Source organism: Adiantum capillus-veneris, chromosome 14 (assembly GCF_014529385.1).
Source record: "Adiantum capillus-veneris isolate H3 chromosome 14, ASM1452938v2, whole genome shotgun sequence".
Taxonomy (NCBI): domain Eukaryota; kingdom Viridiplantae; phylum Streptophyta; class Polypodiopsida; order Polypodiales; family Pteridaceae; genus Adiantum; species Adiantum capillus-veneris.
In genome coordinates, this window is record NC_140944.1 from 11,537,627 (window position 1) to 11,562,855 (window position 25,229).

The 25,229-nt window shown below is 40.5% G+C and overlaps 1 pseudogene; it reads left to right on the forward strand.

Annotated features, from left to right (window-relative positions):
- Window positions 1-6,877: 6,877 nt before the first annotated feature.
- LOC147441901 (uncharacterized) lies at window positions 6,878-8,189 on the forward strand (annotated as a pseudogene).
- The last annotated feature ends 17,040 nt before the right edge of the window (window positions 8,190-25,229 follow it).

The window sequence follows — 25,229 nt, forward strand, 5'->3', positions numbered from 1 at the left end:
AAGTAGAAGCTTGCTGTGAGCTTTCACTCCATCATGGGGGTTCAACTTGAAGGAGTCAGGGAGGTTCATTTTAGGGAGTGAGTTGGAAGAGTAAAAGGGTGGTATCATGGGATCAAACTTCTATGAATGCATTTCTTAATCCTTTGTTCTATAAGGCAGCATGCCTTTTTGAGTAGGCCGATAAGAAAAGGGAAGTCTAGCCATGTAATGATAAGAATAATAAATGATGTGAATGTCCATGAAAAGGTGGATCCAAGAAACAATTGAAGTGGCAAATATCCGCTAACTCTCTTCTCTTCTAAGCCCAAAAAGGCATACAAAAAGTTGCATTATAAAAAAAACGAGTAAATTATAACATAAAATGGCATGTTTTTCTTTCTTAATATAAAAAGTAGGCCATTTTTTTAAAAAAAACTTGTCGTTGTGGACAAGCTCTCTCTCTCTCTCTCTCTCTCTCTCTCTCTCACACACACACACACACACACACACACACACACACACACACACACACACCTATATACGCATACACACAACATAATAAAGGCAACTCATGAACGAATTTGAGCTTTTTCTTAAATAATCTATCTCAAAAGAAATCAAAAAAGATTTTGAAAGAAATGTCACTATCTTTCTTTCCAAAAGATAGTAAACGATTATATGGCCACCTAAACCCAATCATTAATTTGAGCTAAGAGTACAACTTGTTAAAGTGCTTCTTTTCAAAGATTCTGGAGAAAATGAGACCCCAGATGAGAGGGGATCCGTACTTTTCAATGACCTCCCTCAAGGCTTGTCCGAAAGAAATGACTCTCCAAAGCCATCTATGCCTCACAACCACACCTTGAAGGGAAACAAGGTAAAGTTTTCATGGTGGCCTCAAGAAGGCAAATTTTTTAGTTGTAATAAATTGTGTGTGTGTGTGTGTATGAAAAGAGAGAGAGAGAGAGAGAGAGAGAGAGAGGGAGGGAGGGAGGTAGCGTTAGAAAAAAACCCGAGGTCCAATGTATTTAACTAACTAAAATTGTGAAATCCTTGTAAGATTTTGAGCTTGCCTTTAAGAAAACCAAGAGATTTATACAAGTTTTAGTGTTATAATGGGCAAAAGCTTCATATTTTGAACTAAAAATTGAAAGAATCTCAAGTTTACCCTTATTTTCACAGGTTAGGGAGAATCTATTTTTTTTAGCTGTAGAGGGAGGGAGAGGGAGAGGATCTTCTTTATACATCTTCAATGCCTTACACTAGCACCAATTTAGAGACCCCTTTTAAAAACATAAAGTGGAAAAACAAAGTGAACCTTCACTTTGGCATTCTAAAATAATAATAGAATGCAAGAAAGGTCAAGCCATATCAAGTTGTGAAATGAAAGGTGAAATAACAAGGTGATTAGATTCACTAAGGATGTTGAGTTAAGAGGGGATGAGATTTATGGAGAGTATATTAAAATCAACGCTTACAATCACATGCTATTTTCGTTGTGTTTTATATAAAATCATATTGTCTATTATATACATATAAATCACAAATTTTTTATATATTACAAAAGGTCTCACTTATACAACAAGAAATGTGCACATTGGCATTATAAAGCAAAATAAAATAAAAAGGAAATCACATTAAAACATTAAAATAAAAAGACCCATTGATAAACTAAAGTAAAAAAACATTTAATTAAGTGTATAAGAAAACTTAAGTTTACAAGAATAGAAAATAATAAAACACTTTAATGGAATAGTTTATGAGGCCCTTGAATAAAAGCACTCTTTTACAAATAACAAGTTAAAAAGTCACGACGGCTTTCAAAAACAATAAGAAAGTGATAAAATTGTTAGGTTGAATTAAACTAGTATCAGTGTTTGAAAAAGGATTGTCTCATCTTAGTCTTGAGCCGATTGAAAATTGAGACTAGCTAGCTGCAAACCATGGTAAATGGAAGGAAAATCGATGAAATATGTCAGAAAGTCATCTAAAAATTTTGCAAATATGAAAATTTTGCTAGTATTTCCAATTTTCTTCTTTGTGAGAAGGAAACTCGACCAGCGGCTGCTTAATAAAAGCGGCTTTCTCGAACGTTGACATTGATTAGAATCAAGCTATAGAATGCAAAAAATGTAAAGCCATGTGAAGTTGTGAAATGAAAGGTGAAATAAAAAGAACTAATTAATATGTGTGTGTGTATATAGAATTTATTAAAATTATGCAAGGTGAAGTTTTAATTTAGCATTTTAAAACAATAGAATGCAAAAAAAACATGTGTGTGTGTGTGTGAGAGAGAGAGAGAGAGAGAGAGAGAGAGAGAGAGAAATTTACTAAAGTTATTCAAGGTGAAGCTTCACTTTAGCATTCTAAAACAATAGAATGTAAGAAAAGTAAAGACATGTAGGATGTGAAATGAAAGGTAAGTCTCCATCATGCACTTAAAATTATGAAAGTCTCTCTAACCCAACACAACATTAAGGTTTCTTTTAGAAAGCCAAAAATATTAAAAGAAATTTCATTGAATCAATACTTCACATTGAGATTCAAAAGGATCAAACTCCTATGAATGCACTCCTTGATTTCTTGTTTTTTAAGGCCTTTTTGAACCGGCAAATGGACCCATTTAATATAGTAAATCCAAAAGGACATTTAAAATTCATTAAAACATTGAAAGTATGTCTAACACAACTCTCCTCTAACCCTTAAGGCTTCTTTTAGAAAGCCAAAAATCATATTGTATCTAATGAGATGGTGATAAAAAGATTAAAGTGCAAACAAAGGTTATATTACATATAATGTGACAATGAAACTTTTGATGGTGAGAGATTTTCACTATTTCTCACTCCTCTATAAAATGTAATGTTAAGCTTTTAAAGTAAGAGAGTGAAAGAGAAATGGTCCTCAAAAGATGTGCCTCATAAGATTTGACTAATTAAACAAGGTGAGACACAAAGGCCTGCTAAGTAAAGGGGAGATAAGAGAGAGTAAGTTAAAATACATGCGTACAATCACATGGAATTTATGTTGTGTTTTAATATAAAATTGTATTATCTATTATATATATATAATCACAAATAATTTATATATTACGAAGGGTCTCACTTAAACAATGTGAAAGGCATTCCACATCAACATTTTGCAACATAATAAAATGAGAAGGAAGTAAAATAAAAAGAATAAAATTAAAAATTTTAAAAAACTTTATTCATAAGAAAAGATAAATTTAATCAACATAAAAAATAATAAAACAAATTAGTGAAGAGTGGATGCATGAATAGGGTGGTACACTAGCTACCCATTTTTGGGGGTGGTAGCAAGGGGGTGGGCTGGTTGGTAGCTAGGTGAGTAAACATTGAGAATCTTTTATAAGGTTTTATTTGAAAATTGTTCATCAAAAGGCTTGAGCAACGAGCTGGATTTGAAAACTTTAAAAATTATCTTTTCAGTTTCAACTGTGTGTGTGAAAGTAGTGCGGGGGGGCCACCTTACTCCACAATCATGAAGCCTCCTGCTCGTCGACGGTTGTAGAGGGGGGGCAACTCAGGTGGCCAAGCAGCTCCTGCAGTCAGCTGAAGCAAAATCAGCCACAATTACTGGGAGGTGGAAGAGGGCCCGTCATTCATCTCCCTCACCTGATCCACCCTCGGACTCCCCTGCTGGAAAGAGGAAGAAGAAGGTGACTCCTTCACCAAAGCCCTGCACTCCTATAGCAAAGAAACATTCAAAAATGGCAAATGTTGTAACCCCCAACACTGAGGTACTACTGCATCTTAGTGTTGCTCGCTGTCTCTGCACAATTTATTGTTGTAACTTGTTTCCAAGGTCCATGTAAACTCTCTTAAGCTTACTTTGAAGCAAACCTAAGTTAGAGGCTAGATGTTTGTAGATGCAATCAACCTGCATAAGCTAATGTGCATGCATTCAAGCTTGCATTGAAAACCCGTGTAGAGGCATGCATGCATGCATTCAAGCTTGCATTGAAAACCTGTGTAGAGGCATGCATGCATGCATTCAAGCAGATATATTTGTGCACATTGCATTTTTGAATGAACTTCAATTGGCTGGCTGCACATGCATTCATGTCTTGTGCATAGTTGGGACTGTACTCGTATGGATTGCAAATCATAGTGCTATGAAGAAGCATGAATCAGTGATACTCTATCAGTGTGGTAGCTACCACCTGCAACACTCATTTAATATAGGGAAAGTGCATCAGAGATCATCAAGATTGTAGCATTCAGCATTCTGCAAAAAACATAACAAGTTGGTAGCATTATGTTAACCAGCTACCAATCAAAAAGTTCATTGAGCAAAGAAATACCAAGGTGGTAGTTACATGGTAACTATCTGTCTGGGACACAAGTAGTTGTACCACCTATTCATGCACATGCCCAGCCTGCTTCTGCTCCTGCTCAATGCAACAATTGATGTTTAATGTGAAAACTTCTGTAAAATTGTGATATTATAAATGCTCACCATGCATAAGTTATCTTAGTTTTCAGTAAATTTATGGCCGTGTATGTTTCAAGCTTAAGTGTTGCACCATACTCCAATCGTACTTCCATACTCGTATGCGTTTGCCGTATGGAAACAACTATGGTCTTATGTTTTTCCCTGTATTTTACAGGGCAAAGGCTGTTGGTGCACTCCATATGTGCCATTTGGAAGGAAGACAGTTTTTTGCATGACAAAGCCTCAAGCACATGAAGTATACGACCTCCCCAACTCTGGAGTGGATGCTTGACTGCTGACTGAGGCAGATTTCACCAATAAAGATTGGTTGAAATGCTTTAAGGAGGTGCCAAAGAGGGGCAATAAAGTAAAATGTAGAGATGTGAAGCCAGAGCTCTGGAACAGGTTTTATGTATTGTTCACATCCATGTATCAAGAACCTCCTGGCAATTATGGTATGGAGGTGACTAAAGGATTTGCTAGAGGATTTCAATATGAGCAGTTGAAGGGACAGGTTGACTGGGCCTTGTTTTCAAAAAGTATTGTCACAAATATGGATCCAGGAAAATTACATGCAAAGAAGCAGCGATGGGAAGCTTTCCATTCCTCCTCTGCCCCTAACAGTTTGCGGCGAATGACGAGGACTCCAGATGATTTGGAGGCACCCCAGGAAACTCTGATCGATACAGTGGATGATGTGCAGAAAAAGAATTTATTTGGTCCATTGTCTCTTACAGAGTTAGATACTATTTATAACATGGTTGTAAGCAAGCATTCTTTTGCATTGTCAGAGTATAATGAAGCTTTTAAGAAGCTCAAATTGCTTCAGGCTGATGTGCACCGAAATGAAGGTGCCAACCTCCTAGTGGAAAAGCTCAGAGGCCAGTTGAAAGATGCAGAGGCTGCATTACTAAAGGCAGAAGGTAGCGTCGATGCAATGAAGGTGGAGCAGCTTAAAAATACTGTTGGCAGGTTGTCGCTAACACTCCAAACATTGCAAGTGGTAATTGAGGAGAAGGCACCACTTGATGCTATGGATAGTGCTCTAAAGGAGAGAGATTTTACACAGGAAGTGGAGGAGTGTGCACAGGTGCGGATGGATTTTGTGAAGACCATGCAGGTCAAAAGAAGTATAGTTTTGTTGTCTGCACCTCCGCCGAAAGTTCCACATGTGGATATGGGCACCTTGCCTTTGGACAAAGTTTGCAGTGCTTGTGGGTTGACGATGTACGACGATGTGCTTGTGGGTTGACGATGTACGACGATGATGCACTTGGCATGTTTTTGCTGCCCTGCAATCATGCCTTTCACATGTACTGTTTTGGCCATCTTGTTGCAAGCAAAGAAACATGCATGGAGATGGGATGCATGCAGCCGATTTCGCATACCATGCGGTCTTTGGTGATCCTCGGCAGTACGAATGCCAATTTCCAAGGAGTGCAATCAAACACCAAACCCTCATCAGTGCCCTTAAGCATGGACCATGGTATACACCCTACTACATTTTGTAGCATTGAGCTTAAATTTATCTATTTTTTTGTGTTTCTGTTATCAAGGGAACCCTGCTAACTGTAGCTACTAATACAAGACTGGTAGCTACTAGTACAATACTGGTAGCTACCACTCTCATAGTGGTAGATGTCATGCTAATCCTGGTACAGCTAGCTACCAGTATGGCTGTGGCTACCATTCTTCCATGAGCTATTCTCCCATGGAAGTCTTGCTAGTGGCAAGGTAGCTACCATTCTTCCATTAGCTACTGTTTTACCATGGAACTCCTGCTGGTGACAAGGAAGTTCTCACTGTCAACCCTGGTAGCTACCAGTATAATAGTGGTAGATACCATTCTGCCATGAGCTGCCATTCTGCCAAGGAAGTCCTGCAATTGACAAGGTGGCTACCAGGATTGCATTGGTAGCTACCATGAGCTGCCATTCTGCCAAGCAAAGGGAAAGAAAGAGAAAGATGACAGGTGTTATTTCTGGTTTTGTTTTTTCCTAAAGGTAGATAATATTGCTTAAGGTTCATTCTTGTTGATTGTTTCTTCTCTCTTGCAGATGGAGCTGCCAAAAAGCCTACAGAGGATGCAGAAGGGCAAACAAAGACATCAAAGGACCAATTATCCATAGAGACTGGAGAAAATAGTAACATGGAATCTGGAAGAAAAGGTGCTACAACAACCAGAGTCAGAAAAACACTCCAAACATAGTCTCGATATTTTTGCTTTGTAGCCTATCCCCATTTTTGGCTCTTTTCCTAAATCCTGTCGCCGTTTTTGCCTTTGTAACAATTCTCCATTTCCTATGAATTAAGAAAGCCAAAATCAATTTTTTTTTTGTCCTGTCCATCATTGTTGTTTATCTCATTAATGTTTTTATGTTCAGATGCTGCCACTAGCAACATTGACAATCTTGATCACATAATAAGTATGATAGCACAATCTACTATGAAAGACCCTCCTGATGTAGATGGTTCATTTAGAGTTGAGGGCCAAGTCCCATGTGCTAGCAGCATTGATGACCAAGAGGATAAAAACACGGAGTTTTTTGTCCGCGTTACAGGTGAGGACACGGAGATTATCATGAAAAAGTCTGAACCAGGAAGGGAAAATGGTGATGCATTTGTGGATGCTGGTGGTGATGCAAGTTGTGCAATTGGTGCAGGTGATGACATGGAGATTATAATTGATAAGTCTGAACCACCTCGGGAAGATGGTGACGCATCTGTGGATGCAGGTGGTGCAATTGGTGCAGGCAGTGTAGGTGAAGACACAGACATTATCATTGAAAAGTCTGAATCACCTTGGGAAGATGGTGATGCATCTGTGGATGCAGGTGGTGAAGCAAGTTGTGCAGGTGGGGCAGTTGGTGCAGGTGAGGACACAGACATTACCAATGAAAAGTCTGAACCACCTCAGGAAGATGGTGATGCATCTGTGGATGCAGGTGGTGATGCAGGTTGTGCAGCTGATGCAGTTGGTACAAAATATGTAAGGCACGATGATGGGACGTTGTCTCGGTAAAGGGAGGATGGAGGAGGTGCAGGTGGTGTTGTAGATTATGTTAGGAACGATGATGGGACGGTGTCTCGTCCATGGGAGGATCCTGGGAACATATTGTTTGAGAGTAAGCCATCTCTAATCCTTGATATTAATGGTGTCTTGCTGACTTCATTAGACAAGAGGTACCGTTCACGGAAGCCTGCCTACTGGAATGATCTAGAAATTGTAGACATAGCAGGGGTGTTTGTTGGGTATAAAAGGGATGCACCTGCATTCTTGGACTGGTGCCTTGTGCACTTTGATGTATTTGTGTGGACCTGCTGCATGAAGACTAAAGCAGAAAACCTGTTGAGTGCCTGCTTTCCTGATCAGTTTCCCCAATTCAAGGAAATTCTTGCACAGCAGGATTGTGTAAGAGATGCTAGATTCAAGAACTGGTTGAAAGCCTGTATTTTACAAGAAGCTAAGTGACTTCTGGGAGAAAAGAGGTCAGTACACTGCTACGTCCACAATTCTAGTGGATGACACACAATACAAGCAGCTGTGGAATCCTCCAAGCACTTTCTGCATTGTGAAGAATATGGAAAATCAAAATCCCACTGAGATTCAAGGATATCTTACAACAATTGTAAGATCTTGGCTCACGGCTTGGCTTTGTGCGGAAGATCGCCTCAAGTATGCCGAGGACTGTGCACTGCCGAGACCGATTGATAACCTGAGCATTAGGATCTCAAAGCGTCTAGAGTATAATGGCTAGATATATTATCCTGACATGTAACCATGATAAGCGATGTAAACAGTCAACCATTTACTGACTTATGGAGTATTTTGCTCACTTGTAATGATGACACAATGTAGTAAAGCAGCTTCCAATGCTCAATGTAGTAAAGTAGCTTTTGTTAACTTGTACACTTGTTTATGTTTTCGCATTGTTCATCACTGCACCTCCACAGTTGCACAATTACAAGTACTTAACACAGCTTCCGATACTAGGAAATGTTAAGGACAGCTACCAGTCTGCATAGTAGCTACCCTTGGAGCTACTTAGCTACACTTGTTTAATTGTTCTATGTCTGTTGTGGAGATGATTTATTTCTTATGGCTTAATGTACATGTGGGAGTACTGGTGGGCACTTGGGTTGGTTCTAGTGGTCATGATCATTCATGCATCAGATGTATTCAGCATTTACCAGAGTCACATGTCCATTGTCTCTTAGGACTCGCACATGCAGCCTCGAATGTTCGAAAAGTGCTGCCACGTTTGCACACCCCTACGCTTACTTTGAACGGCTCCTTATCACCCCCAACGTGATGACCCCCCCCCCCCCCCCCCCCCCCCCACACACACACACACACACACACGACGTTCAGCTATAACGGTGCCGATGGCGAAGGCGGGAGAGAAGTAGGAGCCTGCAAAAAACTGCTAACACCTGCTGCTGCAGGCCTGCAAAAGCTGACCTTATCCTCTGTCAACACAATCGTTGAGAAACCGCCTGCTGTGCATGTGCGAGATCCATCATTGGTTGGTTGTCCGGTCAGGGGCATCGAACCTTGAATGGCCGGCTGCATGTGCGAGTCTCATCTGGAGTTGCCCTCATCTCTTTTTTTAGGGAAAGGCTTTCGACAGAGTGTTCATGCTATCTGCCTCAGGATATCACATAGGCATTTTAGACACAATTCAAGCAATTGCAAAACAGGGTGATGCTCAGCACAGAGATTACGGAGATTCTCCCAAAGAAAAAAAAAAGAAAAGATGTTGAAGGGCCATCGAGAGCACCTTAGATTAGAACTAGGAATGCTATACATCAAAAGGAGTGCTATTGTAAATAGCCTCATATGTTTCTAAGGAAAGTAAGAATTTTCTTGTACGTCCCACTTTTTGCATTGGGAACTTAATAGCTCGTACAAGGTGGGATTGCCAGGTGGCTTCAGGCTCAGAATTTAATAGCTTGAACTCATAGGGATTTTCTTTTGCTTGTTTGTACCAAACTCCTTTGACAACAAATGAGCCGGCATTGCAAACATTCCCCCATGCATCTCTTAGCAAAGCTTTAGTTTGCGTCTTTTCTGTTGTACATTTCAAGACATAGAAATCCACAAGCTCCTTATTGTCATGAGGAGCTATAACAACAAAATTGTCACCAACATGAAGTGCATCACTCAACGCATCATGGTGTCCTTCATATGCAAACTCTTCAATCTCATCATCATCTTCGACATCATCTGTAGGTTCAAGGGTAACATAATTCCATGCAGAAACGTGTGATTTGTTCGAACACCTCCTCCAGCTGCCTTGCAAACAAGCACTACAAAAGCATGAGAATTGCCTATACCTAAGAAGTTTACCATTTGTTAAGGAGTAGCCACTGACACAATGTAACCCACGTGCATTAGGCACAGATTTACAATCCCGACGTTGGCTTCTATCCACATCACCTACTTTGACCTCCCAGAACAGTCAAGTAATTGGTCGTACCTGCGAAGAATACGTGGCTGTAGCACCATTGGACATGGTTTCTCTCAAAAATGGCACCACATCTGCTGCACATTGTAATTTCACACAGTCTGGCTTTAGCTGCTCGTGAGTGAGATGCCTCTTAATAACATCACCTGCACCATCATGTTCGCCCTTCCCATGACCTGAACCTGGAAAGTGATATGTCATTTTCAAACTTGTCAGAGTTCCATATCGAGCAACAAAATAAAAAGGCCTCTTTGCTTTGAACTGCAAGGCTGCTCCATCTGACCAGACCCAATGTTCTTTGAGCGATATGCCTAGCTCTTTCAACCAACCATAATGGAGCATAAAGAAATGTTGGACAAAAAGAGTATCATGGCTTTTATCATCAGATATATAGAAATGATAGTATTTTTGGACACTACCTGCAATCCTCACATATGTAATGTGAACGAAGATTGTCACCTGGCTAGAAAACCAATGCATCAATTGGATGTCGTTTTGTTCTTTGAAAGTGTAATTTTCAGCGAAATCCACCACTGACACTACCACATCTTCAGGGAAGATACGTAGACAATCTTTAAACTTCTCGGCCTGCCATCTGTAAACAAAATTGTGCTTTATAAACTTACTCAGATGATCCTTGAACGGTATGAAAGCTGCCTGCACTGCATCTCCTTGTGAGAAAGAACTTTTCTTTTCTTCTTTTTCCCTGAATCTGTTTCGCCAACTTCAAGGTCTTCAAAAATCTTAATTGTTACCATGCGTGCACCATTTAACTCTTCAATCAGGCAAGTTGGTAGCTTCTTTGAAGGCCCACACGAAGAGCATTCGCCAATCAAACACTTCAGTGCAAAAAAATTTGACTCGCTAGCCTTCGAGCATAAAACTGATTCCCAAAGCTTTGTAAGGCTAGGGCACTGATTTGTCTGAGCACTACATTTCAAATCTGCATCACAAATATCACATTGACAACTACACTCTTTCCCATGCACACCATAAGAAATCTACCTTATATGGTTTACAGCATCCCTCAAGAATGACATTTGAATATGAGTGATGCAACAGCAGTTGTAGCGATCTTGAAGCTTGCGTACAAAATAAGGTTTCAGCTTTTCAAATGTCCTTTGGTGAATTTGTACCTCTGGGTGACTCTATGGCAAGAAAGAATTCTACGTACATTAAATAATGATATTCAGTACACTTATTGGCAAAATCATAACTTATTGTTGACATGCAAAACTGAGATCAATCTAGTGGGAGCTACTATAAGAATGGTAACTAATACTATTGTGATCAGTGGAAGGAGAAAAGTTACAAGAGCCTGAGTCTAATAGTAGAAAGCACTCTAAGACCTGGTTGTTATCAGACTACCTAAGGGTAGCTGTCAGGTTAACAGTGGTAGCTACCAGGTTGACAAAGATAGCTACCAATCCACTAGGATTGCCATGGCAAACTGGTAGCTTCCACCAAGATTTCCATGGCAGACTGGTAGCTTCCACCAGGATTGCATGGCAAAGTGGAAGCTATTACTCTCAGAATGGTAACTAATATTTTGTGATGAGTGGAAGGAGAAAAGTTACAAGAGCTTGAGTCTAATAGTAGGAAGCACTCAAAGACTTGTGGCTACCTTTACCATGAGTAGCACTGTAAGGCTGGTTGTTATCAGACTACCTAAGGGTAGCTACCAGGTCGACATTGATAGCTACCATGTTGAAAGTGATAGCTACCAATCCACCAGGATTGCCATGGCAAACTGGTAGCTTCCACCAAGATTGCCATTGCAGACTGGTAGCTTCCACCAGGATTGCATGGCAGACTGGAAGAGTGATAGCTCCAGCTAGCACTAGGATACTGATAGCTACCAAGTTGATAATAACAGCTACCAGTACACCAATACTACCATGGAAATCTGGTAGAAAGCACTATCAGACTGGTGGCTACCTTATCATGACTATGAGACTGTAAACTAGCAGGTTGAACGTGGCAACCAAGAACACCATGGCAGATTGGTAGCAACCCCTATCAGACTAGTAGCTACCTTTATCGAGGACAACATGGATGCTACCAAAGTCTGACAGTGGTAATTATAAGGATCACAGTGGTAGCTACCAGTCATGTATAGTAAGCTACCTATTTGGCAGTGGTAGTTACTAGGTCTAAAGCAATGTGCAACAATAAGCAAACTGTACAACAGTCAACTAAAGTACAACCAAACGAGTGCCATAATTGTCAATGAAAATAAGCTTGTAGTTACTCAAGAAGTCAAAACAAACTGGGGTTGCTCAAGCAGATGCACTGGGTGTTTATCAAATACTTTGTGTGCAATACGCTTTCGACACACATCCTTTTTGTTGGGTGATACGCGAGTATTGTGAGTCCAGAAGCTCACCACTGTGGCCTTTACTTCCTCTGTAATTACACTATTTGTGTATGGTTGTTGCCCACACAAATGCAATGGCAGTTCTGTATGATTATGTTTCAATCGAGATCTAGCTGCATAGAAGTTCCTTCGATGGATACCAAGAAGCCTCGATGCAGCTGCTATATTCGGTTTTATGCTTGTGGAATTCATAACCATCATGATACTCGCCCGTTTAATAAACAACTCTGTCGAGCTTTTTGGTCTCTTGATTACCTTGAGAGTACCCTCTGCTCATCATTGGAAACCTCACCTCCTGTAGATTGAATTTTTAGGTCTCTCAATGCTCGATGCTTGAGAATGCTCCTGATGATTTCCTCTTTTGCCTTGTTGTCAAGACCCTCTGTGCACTGCTTGAAAAACTTGATCACCTGTGCAGTAATTTTGTGGTGCTGAAATTCATTAATATCGACCTTTTTAATTCTAGCTTCCCTTTCTTTGATTCTCTCGTGATATGCGCGCTTTCGGTTTGCTTGATAATCCTTGATTGCACTCTGTTTGCATGAGCTGCACTTGACTGAGTCACAACAAAGGCATGTGCTACTTGTTACACTCACAACATCCTCAACTGGAATGATTTCCACCATCTTGTGAGTCTTTGAGAGGTGGAAAGAGGATGCCAAAGTGGGTACCCTGTCCAAAGCTAAGTCCTAAACACCAATTAGGGATTCGCATGCAATGTGTGTGTGTGTGTGTGTGTGTGTGAGAGAGAGAGAGAGAGAGAGAGAGAGAGAGAGAGAGAGAGAGAGCAGTAATCGAGGAAGGCAAGCTACTCTGAGAGAGAGTGCGTGCTAAGCTATGGAGATGGGAAGTGTAGAGAGAGAGAGAGAGAGAGAGAGAGAGAGAGAGAGAGAGAGAGAGAGAGTAACGAAAAAGTGTAACAACCTTCGATTGTGGTCTCTGTCACGTTTTTTAAAATATCATTATTAAATTCACTCAAAAGTTTTCCTCCACCTTTAGATTTGGGAGGTAGCTACCAGCGTGCTAGTGTGTCCGGGACGCAGGTAGTAAGTCCACCTATTCATGCATCCACCCTGAAATAAATCTTTATGAAGTCCTTAAATGAAAGGATCCATTATGAATACCTTAAATCATGGGATCAAACTCTTATGAATACACTTTTTAATCCAAAAATTGGAATGCAACTTTAGAAAATAGCATTTGAAAGACCATGATATCTTTTCATTACAAGACTTTTAAGTTTCCTTGGGGACACTTGTCTAACAATGAAAATTAAATGACCTTCACCCATAGTGCACTAAGGTTCTTTAGCAGGCCAAAAAGACCTCTTCATACAAGAAACACCTTCTAAGTGATAAAATCACTAGGCCTACCCATAAGTTCTCAAATAATTTTCCATAAAGAGAGAGAGAGAGAGAGAGAGAGAGAGAGAGAGAGAGGGGGTCCACATCCATAAGCTCTAGACCCTGCTTTTAAAGCTCTACATAAGTTGGAAGGATTTTTTGAAACATGTTGAAAGATTCTTATGGAGGAACAACACTGAAGCCTCATCACCGTGGCAATGGGCAAAGTGGGAAGGTATCGCTCGACCATTGGTCCAAGGTGTCTTGGGAATTCTCAACCCCGTTGTTCATGTTGAGGCCTTGTGTGCCAAGTTTGTGGTCTCAATCGCAAAACAAGACCAATCTTCGACTATCATGACCAAGGATATGATAGATAAGGAAAAATTTTGCTCTGAAGGTGGTCAGTGGAAAGGGATCGAGGTGCACAACAAACTATTAGCCTTGAGGTGGTCTAGCCTGAGACTGGGTGGCATCTCAGAAGAGCTTGTGCAAAAGTGCAATAGAGTAATAGGGGTACTGGAAATACATGAGGTTGATTGGTTTGCCCCTTTGAACATGCAATGTAAGAAACAATGGACGGTAATTATTGTGCCACTGTGAAGGCTTAGACCTTCACAAAATGGAGAATTAAAAGTTGTATTTGCTTGATATTCTTCTATGTAGTAGATATAGAGATCTTTGTGTTCCTTAAATAATTTTCCACGTCATAGTGGACAGTCCTTGAGATTTTGACATTCTCTTGCCTATTTCTCCATGTCACCAGGGACTTTTTTGACATTTTTAGGTTGTTTTGTTCCTGAAGAAATCCATAAGATCCCCTCTAACCAAATCTTAGTGGTTTGTGAATGTTATATTGCTTCTTTATTATTTAGCCCTGGAATTATTATTCTCTCTTACTCCCCTTAAATTATTTTAAGTTAGATACTCTCTCTCTCTCCTCTAGCTTTCTTATGCATGCCTTTCTGTTGTTTTTGTTTAAAATTCCACACAAAGGACTATGTGGTGGGGATGAATTCTTTTGCCCTCCCAAAGACCCAAGATATGTGGGTTTGGCTTTGGAAGTGTTTTTTTAATGAGGGATATGCCTCCTTGAGAATGGGAAAGGAAAAGGATGAAGTGCTGGTGAGGCCGACATGTGTCCTTAACTTTGAAATAACTAAAAATGGAGAATGGGGGATGCTCACCATTTCTAAAAAGGGAGAATCTTTGTAGATTCTCTCTCTCTCTCTCTCTCTCTCACACACACACACACACACAGTACTTCAAGTTTGCTAGGAAATCCACATGTCACCAAGGCCCCACATATTTTCTCATATTATGTGTTGGATGAATATCCCTTAAAAAAAAAAGCAAAACTCACAATTTTGAGTGAACAATATTAATCAACCCAAATAATTACAAGGTCTTCTCATGCTTGTGTTGAGCCATGACATCATCCAGGGATCAAAATTACGTCGACTATCAGGGCAACCATCCCTACCAAGTTGCCCCCTTATCCTTGATACATAAGGTCCATTATCATGTTCTTCTGAGATCTTTTAATTACTAATGGCCAAAATTTTCCCCCGTCCTAGGCTTGCCCTCTGCTGACAACAAGGTACAAGTAGTCCTAGACCAATCCTTCGAGTGTTGCTTGCGTCCGAGCGTCCATATTAGCACTTTGCTTTCTTGTATAATTTCTGCAAAGCTTGCCACCTCAAGACCTCCTTCAAACACACGGCGGTTCTTTGTCTGCCATACATTATGTAAGAAGAAGTACCTGACAATTTGAGTGCTGACGAGGAGGGCAGGACCACCTGAATTTTTCCCTCCAAGGAATAGATCAGTCTTGTAAAAACCAATTTTCCATGTTCTTTGGACCCACTTGTATATTTTCCCTGCGAGGCCTTTGATAGTTGGGCAATCCATGAAGAGGTGGGCCAGAAATTCACTAGCCAACTTGCACCCTAAGCATCGATCTGACCCAATCCCTCTTTCTTGAATCTTCACCCCCGTCGGTAGAGCACCCCAAATTACCTTCCATAAAAATACCTTCATGTGCTGCGGAACCTTTGGCTTCCAGATGTTCTCCATTACTTGCTCCCACCTTTCCTCCGACCATTGTTTTTTTCATATCTTGTTAAGGGGGTTAGATCAATTCTTCATATGCATCATTGTATGATAAATGTCTTTAGGATGGGGTTTCCATAAGAGTCTGCTTTCGGGCCATTTCGAGGCATTCCAGTCAAACTCTAAATCATAGATAGACATCACTATATTGTCAAGATCTTTCATCACTTTGTGGACCAGCAAGACCTCCAAGCTATTCAATTGGTATTGGGTAACCAGAAGGTCAATGGTTTTCAAACTCTTGTTGTCACTGTCCAGAAGTTCTTATAATCATCACTATGCTTTCTGTCCACAAAGTGGCTGCTGAAGCTTAGATATGCAAGGAAGGCTATTTAGAGCAAAAGCTTAGGCTGGGTTCACATCGGCCGAGCGGAAGGCATGAGCAAAAGATGCGAGCCAATCAAAAGCTCTCTCCCCCCCCCCCCGCCCGCCCGCCATGTTCACATAAGACCGCAGAAGGTAATGACATGGCAACCACGTCAAGGAAGAAAAAACATTTTTCTCTTCCAAACCCCCCTATTCCTCTTCTGACTACGCCACCCCCCTCCCCCCCTTGCCTGCCCGTGATCACTTCCACTGTGACACCTTTTTCTTCCAACCAATGGAGCATTGCCACACACTCATGAAGCTTGTGCAACTTCCGCCTTGTGTGAACTCTTGGAAGGCGAAAGAGATGGAGCTGCTTGTGTTCGCATTCTCTCTCTCTCTCTCTCTCTCTCTCTCTCTCTCTCTCTCTCTCTCCCCGGTGTGATGGAGCTCACCGTAGCCTGGTAGGTGGTGGCAGAGTTTGGGATCCTAGTGTTGCTCCCCCATTTGCTTTTTGAGAGCTTGGAGCCTTAGAGTTTGCTAAGGGAATCTCAAAAATAAATTAGTCGTTTTGTTGAAATGGAGCAAAAGTAGGTAGTGCAAATGGGCTCATTAGTGGAAATCTTCGGAGATACTCCCATCCATGTGTAGGGAAAAAGGGGAGAAAGTGGCACGTGAAGGGGAGAGAGAGAGAGAGAGAGAGAGAGAGAGAGGGCATATTTTTGGCATTTCTAAGGGTATGAGAGAATCCACAGTCCTTGTGTTGGAAAGGAGAGCAAGTAGGTGGGGCAAGGTAGGGCAGTGCCTTTGCACGCCAAGTTGGGCATGGCATTGGAGGCCGACTCGGAGGCAGAGGGAAGCACATGGGTAGGTAACGGGAAGAGGCGAAGCCAGGGTGTTCTCCCTCTCTCTCTCTCTCTCTCTCTCTCTCGTTCGTTTGCATGCAGATACCTCTCCTGTGATGTTGGAGCTGATGGCCATAACGCATGCAGGGGGCTAACAACATGTGTGTGCAGTAGGAGCAGGCTAGGATTTTTTTTCGTCTCTCTCTCTCTCCCTCTTTCCATGTGTCTACACGACACAAAACAGACTACATATATTTCATGCTCTCTCTCTCTCTCTCTCTCACTCTCTCACGCTACAAGTGACACTCTCTCTTGGTGTTGGAGCTCCGAAGTAGGCAACATATATTTCTCCCCCTTGCTGGTTTGCATGATGTGCAATACGTAGGTTCGTGCATCATTGGGGTGTCCCTGCGCTAAGTGATGTGTTGTAGCAAGTCTGCACATCATGCAATTGTGTCTCTGATGCCTTTTATGCAACAGATTCTGCACACTAGCTAGGCATGGAGCAAGGAAATGCTGTGCGTGGTCAGTGACACAGACGATGGACTGGCTTGAATTTCATATGAGAGCATTGGAGACGAGGAGAGCGCACACAAATAAGTTTTGTTGAAATACAACAAGTAGGGGGAACCGACTGGGGAAAAATAAAAAAAAAAAACAGAATCCTAGGTGATACCTGCAAAGGTAAACAGAAATCTCCAAAAAATAAAAATCTTTTTGAAACATCTCAACTGTATAAGTAGAGGGTGAGTTTAGGAAAGGAAAAGTTCCACGGACAATGGACAGTCAAAAGGCTTTTCGTGTCGATATAAATATAAAGAAGCAATGGAGTGTGCATTGATACATTTGTAATTTTATTCGTGGCCTTTTTCTATCGTTTTCTTCTTTTTGGAGTTTCTCCTTCCTTGCATTGCATGGCGTGAGTTTTTTTTTTTTTCAAAACTCACAATTGTAAGTGGATAGTATTAAGAACAAAAATATACACCAATCTTCGAGCTCAGACCGAGCCTTGAGGGTTAAAGGATTACAAGTTATATGCTTGGCAGAGAAACCATTCCTACTTCTCGGCTTTACTCATTACAATATGTTATGTATTGTTCTAAACCAATCCTCTGAGGCTTTTTTACATTCGATCATGTGGATCATCAATCTGCTCTCTTGCGTGATTTCACAAAAGCTTGCCACAGCAAGATCCCTCTCAAACATGCGGTGGTTTCTTACTTGCCAAATATAGTGGAAGAAGTAGTACCTGATTATTTGAGTGCATACGAGAAGAGCAGGACTTCCCATCCTGTTACTACCAAAGAACATATCATTCTTGAAGAACTTAATTTTCCATGTCCTTTGAATCCACTTGCATATTTTCCCAGCCATGCCCTAATTGCCTGGCATCCCATGAACAGGTGGGCTAGGTCTTCACTGGCTATTGTGCACCCCGAGCACCGATCGGATCCGATGCCTCTTTCTTGTATCTTTACGAGCGTCGGCAGAGCACCCCACATCACTTTCCTCAGAAAAATCTTCATATACTGAGGCCATCTTGGCTTCCAGATGTTCTCCATGACTCCCTCCCATCGTTTTTCCGTCTAGTGTCTCTTTCATAATTTGTTTAGGGGGCTACACCAATCAGCCTCGTACATTAATGCATGGTAGATGCCTTTAGAGTGTGGTTTCCAAAAGAGGCTACTCCCGGGCCATCTCCAAGCGTCCCATTCAAAGTTGGATTCACAAATTGGCATCACCACCTTATCGAGCTCTTTAATCACCCTATAGACTAGTAAGATCTCAAGGCCATCCAGTTGAAATTGGATGGCTAAAGAGTCAACAATTTTCCAACACTTCTTGTTGCCATCCTAGAATTGCTCTAGTCGAATGAGCCCCTTATTATAGTGGGGCCGCCGCAAAGCCCCTACTGCATGGCGTGAGTTTTATAGAGGTAGTGAATTTATTTTTTCTGAATCCATTCGAAACAATAGGAGCTTGAGACTGAGATTGGCAAAAAAAATCAAAACTATTCATTGCTTACGAAGCTTGCAAGTTGTCGTAATTCTTCAAGCGCTCTCTCTCTCTCTCTCTCTCTCTCTCTCTCTCTTTTTCTTCAAGTAGTTTTTTCTTTTTATAGCAAAACTCACAATTGTGAGTGAATTAAAAAATTGAGAGGTGTTTCCTTCCTTCCCTTTGTTGAGCATATGTTCAAAGTTTTTTTTTTTCAAAACTCACAATTGTGAGTGGATAGTGTTAAGAACATCAGAAATATACACCAACCTCGAGCTCAGACCGGAGCCTTGAGGGTCAAGGATTACAAGTTTTTTGCTTGACAGAGAAACCACTCCTAGGCTTTACTTATCATAAGATGTCATCATGACATGTTTTGTTCTAAACCACTCCTCTGAGGCTTGTTTGCCTCCGATCTTGTGGACCGTCACTCTGCTCTCTTGTATGATTTCACAAAAGCTTGCCACAGCCAGATCCCCCTCAAACACGCGGCGGTTCCTTGCTTGCCAAATATGGTGAAAGAAGTAGTACATGATTATTTGAGTGCAGACAAGAAGAGCAGGATTTCCTAATCTGTTTTACTACCAAAGAACAGATCAGTCTTGAAGAACTTAATTTGCCATGTCCTTTGAATCCACTTGCATATTTTCCTAGCTATGCCATTGATTGCTTGGCATCCCATGAAAAGGTGGGCTAGGTCTTCACTAGCTATTCTGCACCCCGAGCAACGATCGGACCCGATTCCTCTTTCTTGTATCTTTACGCCTGTTGACAGAGATCTCCACATCACTTTCCACATAAATATCTTCATATAGTGAGGCCACCTTGGCTTCCAGATGTTCTCCATGACTCCCTCCCACCGTTTTTCTGTCCAGTGCCTCTTCCATAATTTGTTGAGTGAGCTACACCAATTAGCCTCGTGCATTAATGCATGGTAAATTCCTTTAGAATGTGGTTTCCAAAAGAGGCTACTCTCGGGCCATCTCCAAGCGTCCCATTCAAAGTTGGATTCACAAATTGGCATCACCACCTTATCAAGCTCTTTCATCACCCTGTAGACTAGTAAGATCTTAAAGCCATTCAATTGAAATTGGATGGCTAAAGAGTCAGTAGTTTTCTAGCACTTCCTGTTGCCATCCCACAATTGCTCTAGTCGAACGAGCCCCTTATTATTCACATTCCTGGCCATTTCTATCCAATAGGGGCTTTGCGGCGGGCCCAATATTTTAGAGAGCCAAGGGGACCAATGAAAAATGGAGTTCTTAAGGTATCTGGTTGCTTCCCCCCATCCCAAAACCTCAACTGCTCTTTTGCACCTCCTCATTAGCTCCCTTGAGAGTCCACCAAATCTAAAATAGGACACTTCGGGGCAAGAAGGTTGTCGTGCATCACAACCCCCTTCCACTTTCCCCCTTTCGATCCTAGTTTTACTGCATCAAGCATTTCCTTGGTCATGATAGCCCAAGCTTGGTCCTGTTTAGCCAATGAGACCATAACAAAGGGCCTTAGCATGGGATACAAGGTTAAGAATGCCGAGCCCTCCTTAGTCTACCGGGCGAGCAACTACCTCCCATCTACCCCACTACCATGGCCGGGAGGTTTTCGTGTTGTTCTTCCAAAGAGCATATGTTCAAACGTTTAAACATACACGTTGGCCTTCTGGGGGATTCACTCTATATACGAAACAGGATGCCACCTGCGAGAGCGGAAAAATTTAATAAAACCCCTGTATACGACTCATATTAGGGAATACGACCCCCCTTTCTACGCTTATAAGACAATCAATGTAGAAAACTATTATATCCCTATCTTACATATAAAATTTAGGTCTCACATGATCTAATTGAGTAAAACTAGTCAAAGAGCGTGTAGCATACTAACTGGCAATGTACTAAGGAACCACTTCTGTTGATAACTAGATGTACCAGTAATATGTCTTAGTTTGACTTTCAAACTATGTGGCCGTTCAACCTGCACTCTAGCTACTCGTCCAATGTGGATCCATTTAAATTACTCAAAAAACATGGTTATAAAGTTGTGCTAGGTTCTTTGTGTAGATTTGCATCTATACAGACTCTTTATAGCTTTCATCCCTCAACAAATGAGCTATAATCACAAAACAAGCAGTTGATACAAAGCAGCGTTAGTTCTTGCATGTATCTTTGTAGCTATTGACTCACAAATTCAAGGGCAGACTCTTTCGGGAAGCCATAATTTTGAAACACAAAAACTTCCTCTCATTTTCCCCTTTTCTCACTTCTCCCCCCCATAAATATGATACCTCCTCCCTCATTTTTAAGCTTGGGAGATAAATGATTGGAGGCTTGTCCCTAACCGTTATACGCTTATGTAACTTGTAAAAAACTCCCCTCCCCTACACTTATGTGGTGCGGTAAGTTTTCCATGGTGAATCCCCCGGGGTTGGCCTACTCTCAATATTGTGAGTTTTGGAAAAAAAGAACATACACGTCACACATTAATTAGCTCAAAGAATATCTGAACTTATATTAACCTTTTATTCCCAATACCTCTTGTTTTCAAGATTTAAGATCACTAATGTCAACTCACTTTGCTCGTCTCGCTTCTTTAGCTTTTTTTATTATATTTTACTTCTATATTTCTATACTATATATAATTGAGCTTAAAATTTTCAGAGAAGGAGAGGGCATCCATGCGAACATTTGGTTTGAAATATAAACTAGTATGTGACCCACTCGTTGCTGCGGCCAAGAAAGAGTATCATTCAATTTTGTGTAACCCCCCCTCCCCCCTTCTTATAAAGAATAACATGTGTAAGTATTCTTTATGCATCCAATTCAAAGTAGTGAGAACCATATCTTAAATGCTTTATTATGTGCAATATGCTTTGTGCACATTGACTTTGTGCAGTAATGCTTTAAATCACATTGACTTTGTGCGACAATAGAAAGTGCATAGAGAATTAAATGAACATAACAACTATAGAGCATAAATTTAAAAGACTACACATGAGAGAGAGAGAGAGAGAGAGAGAGAGAGAGAGAGTAAAAGAAAAAAACAATCCACTTCCATTAGTATAAGTAGTCGTTGTAAGCATAACCTAATATTCGTCTCTAAAGAAGAAGTTTTTTGAAAGCCACTAAATCTTAACTAACAAAACAACTACAACTTCAAAATGACAGTCTTTGGGATGTTGCATTTGGTACTCGTAGAACCCATGGACCCACACAACAAAGGCTCCTACCAAAACGACGACGCCCCTCACAGATGGTGTATAATACAATCCTTCAATTCTCATTTCTATCTCTATAAGAGTATTCTGCATTGACCAACAAGCAATCTCCGAGCTCGCAAACCTGTATGCGAGCTGAACCTGCATTACGATTCAAAGCCACACTGATATGAAACTATCCTTGGAGTCCTCCGCAAAACTCATGCACTTCCATTGAAATGTTATCACGATAATAGTGATTCCTGCAAGCCAACTGGTTAATTACAATAAGTTCAATAACCAAAAAATATATAAAAAAGCATTGTGCTTCATTGATGTTCCTTACCTAACAACTTCAAAGCTTTCAATAATGTGTGCTACATATGCGTACTAAGTGGACCTCTCCAACCAGGTGGATCCAAATGAGGAAATTGTTAGTTTGAACACCAAGCTAAAATTTTTACAAAGGATATACTTAGATCCTACCATAGATAAGAAACGGCCGATGATGAAGCATCCAGCTAAATGTAGATATCGTCCAATGCCTTCTTTGAGGTGGCATCTATAAATACAATATTTTAGCCCCATTCAAGAAACATCATAACATCAGCTTTTCATGATAATCGAAGTGTATAGAGAATTGAATCAACATAGCAACTATAATATGTGATCCATATATTGGTGCAAACCAAAAGAGTACACTATTAATACCATTGAAACTCTTAAATCTGTAACAAAATCTTAGTTCTCAATCACTCATAGACATGCATAAAGAGCCGCACAAATCTACTCATTTATGTGTACATAAGCCACAAAATTTCAACATTTTCCACATAATGAGATGAAAAAACATGAAAAATATCGTACATATGCAACAACTTAAAACAGAGACAACACTTAGTTTTGAGATTTTGATGCCTTTTTTGAAAAGAAATAACTCCAAATGCAATACCAATAAACCTTCAAACACCGAAAGATTTTATTTATGATTTACATTTTCCACTCCATGAAAAATGTCAAAACTCTTAGGAAACAAACAAAACAGTTAGTGGCAAAGGATGCCTTGATGGAGTTTCAATTGGTAATATATAATAATTATAATAATAACATCCAGATTTCCCACACTATCATACATCGATGACCCTTTGTAAAAACAATCCCACAAACTCTATCGTCTTGTTTGAACCTTCCATAGTCAGGATACATTATACATACTTTGTGGATACACATCACAACAGGGTCTCAATGATCCTAATTGCAACCTTGAAGCTCCCATAGCTAAGAATAGTTGTAATGATGGAAGCCTCTTGTCTAACAACATGCTACCTTATGTCCCCAAGCCACAAAGGTAGTACCTCATATTGTTTTGACAAAGATATCATCTCAACCAAGGACTCAAAACTTAATTTTACTCTATGGCTTCATGCCATGTAGATCAAGCAACAAAAGTATAAAACCAAACAAAACAACATGTTCACTAATTTATCCTACCAACGTAGTTCAAAGCAAGGTATGCTTTAGTACATCAAGACAGTGAATCAAATTAATACACAAAAGTACGTGCTTCAACTATTTCTAATAGCCAAGGTTGAACGTTGCTATATGGCACGGCCATCAGAAGACCGAGCCATCTTTTTCATCAACGCATTCAATCGATTCAGGTGGACCTTGAGCCGGGTTACCTCTCCTTCTAGAGCAAGGACCTGGTCCTTCAGTGTATCAATTTGGATCTGGATTTCCCTATTGGGCATGTGTGAGCTTTGCATTGATTCAAATTGTTGCTCCATGTACACCAAAATGTTGAATTGGTTCTCCTCAACCTGGGTGATTCCTCCATTGAAGTGTTGTGCACATAAACGCACCTCATTGCGAAGGTCTGCAATTTGTTGGCCATTCGCTTTGCTGAGTCACGTCCAAAACTGCTTCCAAGTGTCGTTCAAACTCCAACTGTCTAGACTCACTACGGGTAAAGAAGTCCCATAATGCAGCCATGAGTTTATGATTCCAATCATTTACCATAGGATTAACATAAGAGGATCCCACACATCGAGCACTTCTCTTTGCCGCTCAAACATTGGCAAACCTTGGAGGAGTAGACTCAATACCATCAGACTCAATCTCAATAATGGAATTGTTATTAGTGTTTTCCATAGCTGTACCATTAAAAAGTACATCACAATGCATATAAAGCTGAATTATGTGTCAACTACCATGAAGGAAGCAATCCCTTGCACAATATTATGAACATAACATCTTATCATACAAAAAAAAACATAATCTACACAAAGCAAAAGAGGTGCAAGTTCAGGAAAAGACATAAAGAGACTTTAGAGTTTTCTTCATGCAACATGCATGATTCTCTCTCTTCCCTTATTGCACACCTCACTCTCTCTCTCTCTCTCTCTCACTCACACACACACACATACACACACACACACACACACACACACACACACACACACTCAACATAGCAACCTATATATCCTCTCACAAATGTGAGGATCAATGCATCGAATTGTTATGCTTAAACAAAGATCTCTCAGATATGAACCTAATATATTGGATCCCTCAAACTCAAATAGCAAGTGGAAAACTCTATTGCATAGAATTACAAAGTCATAATAAACACCAAGACATTTAGAAATGTATCCATATCTTCAAAGAAAATTGCCTAAAATGGATTACAAACATGGCAAAGTTGTTGATATGTTTGTCATAGAAACAAACACAATCAAGGACAGTATTGTGCCACAAATGATCTAAGAGGCAATATTAATGTAGCTTGCTTCATCATGCAATTAGCAATCAGCTTGGAGTTTCTCCATTCCTAAATTAAGGACCGTTTTTCCATCCCAAGGTTGATTATCTCCTGGATTAACAAACAAAAGTAGTAAAAAGGGAGACTTTTTTTGGAATAATACAATCGAAGCTCCAAACATAACAATTTACACGTACTAGTTATTGTAGCTATGTATGGTATTGCCAAACATGCAAGTTGTTTAGGCAAGTAGATTTGGTAGATCAACTCAGCAAACCTAGAACTCTGGAGGTACTCTCAATCATTGGGAATAGAGTATCCTTCATATCTAGCAAACCATTGAGCATCATCTTCATCTTGGAAAGACACACACTCCTTCCTTACCGAGTAGACACCGTACTCAATGT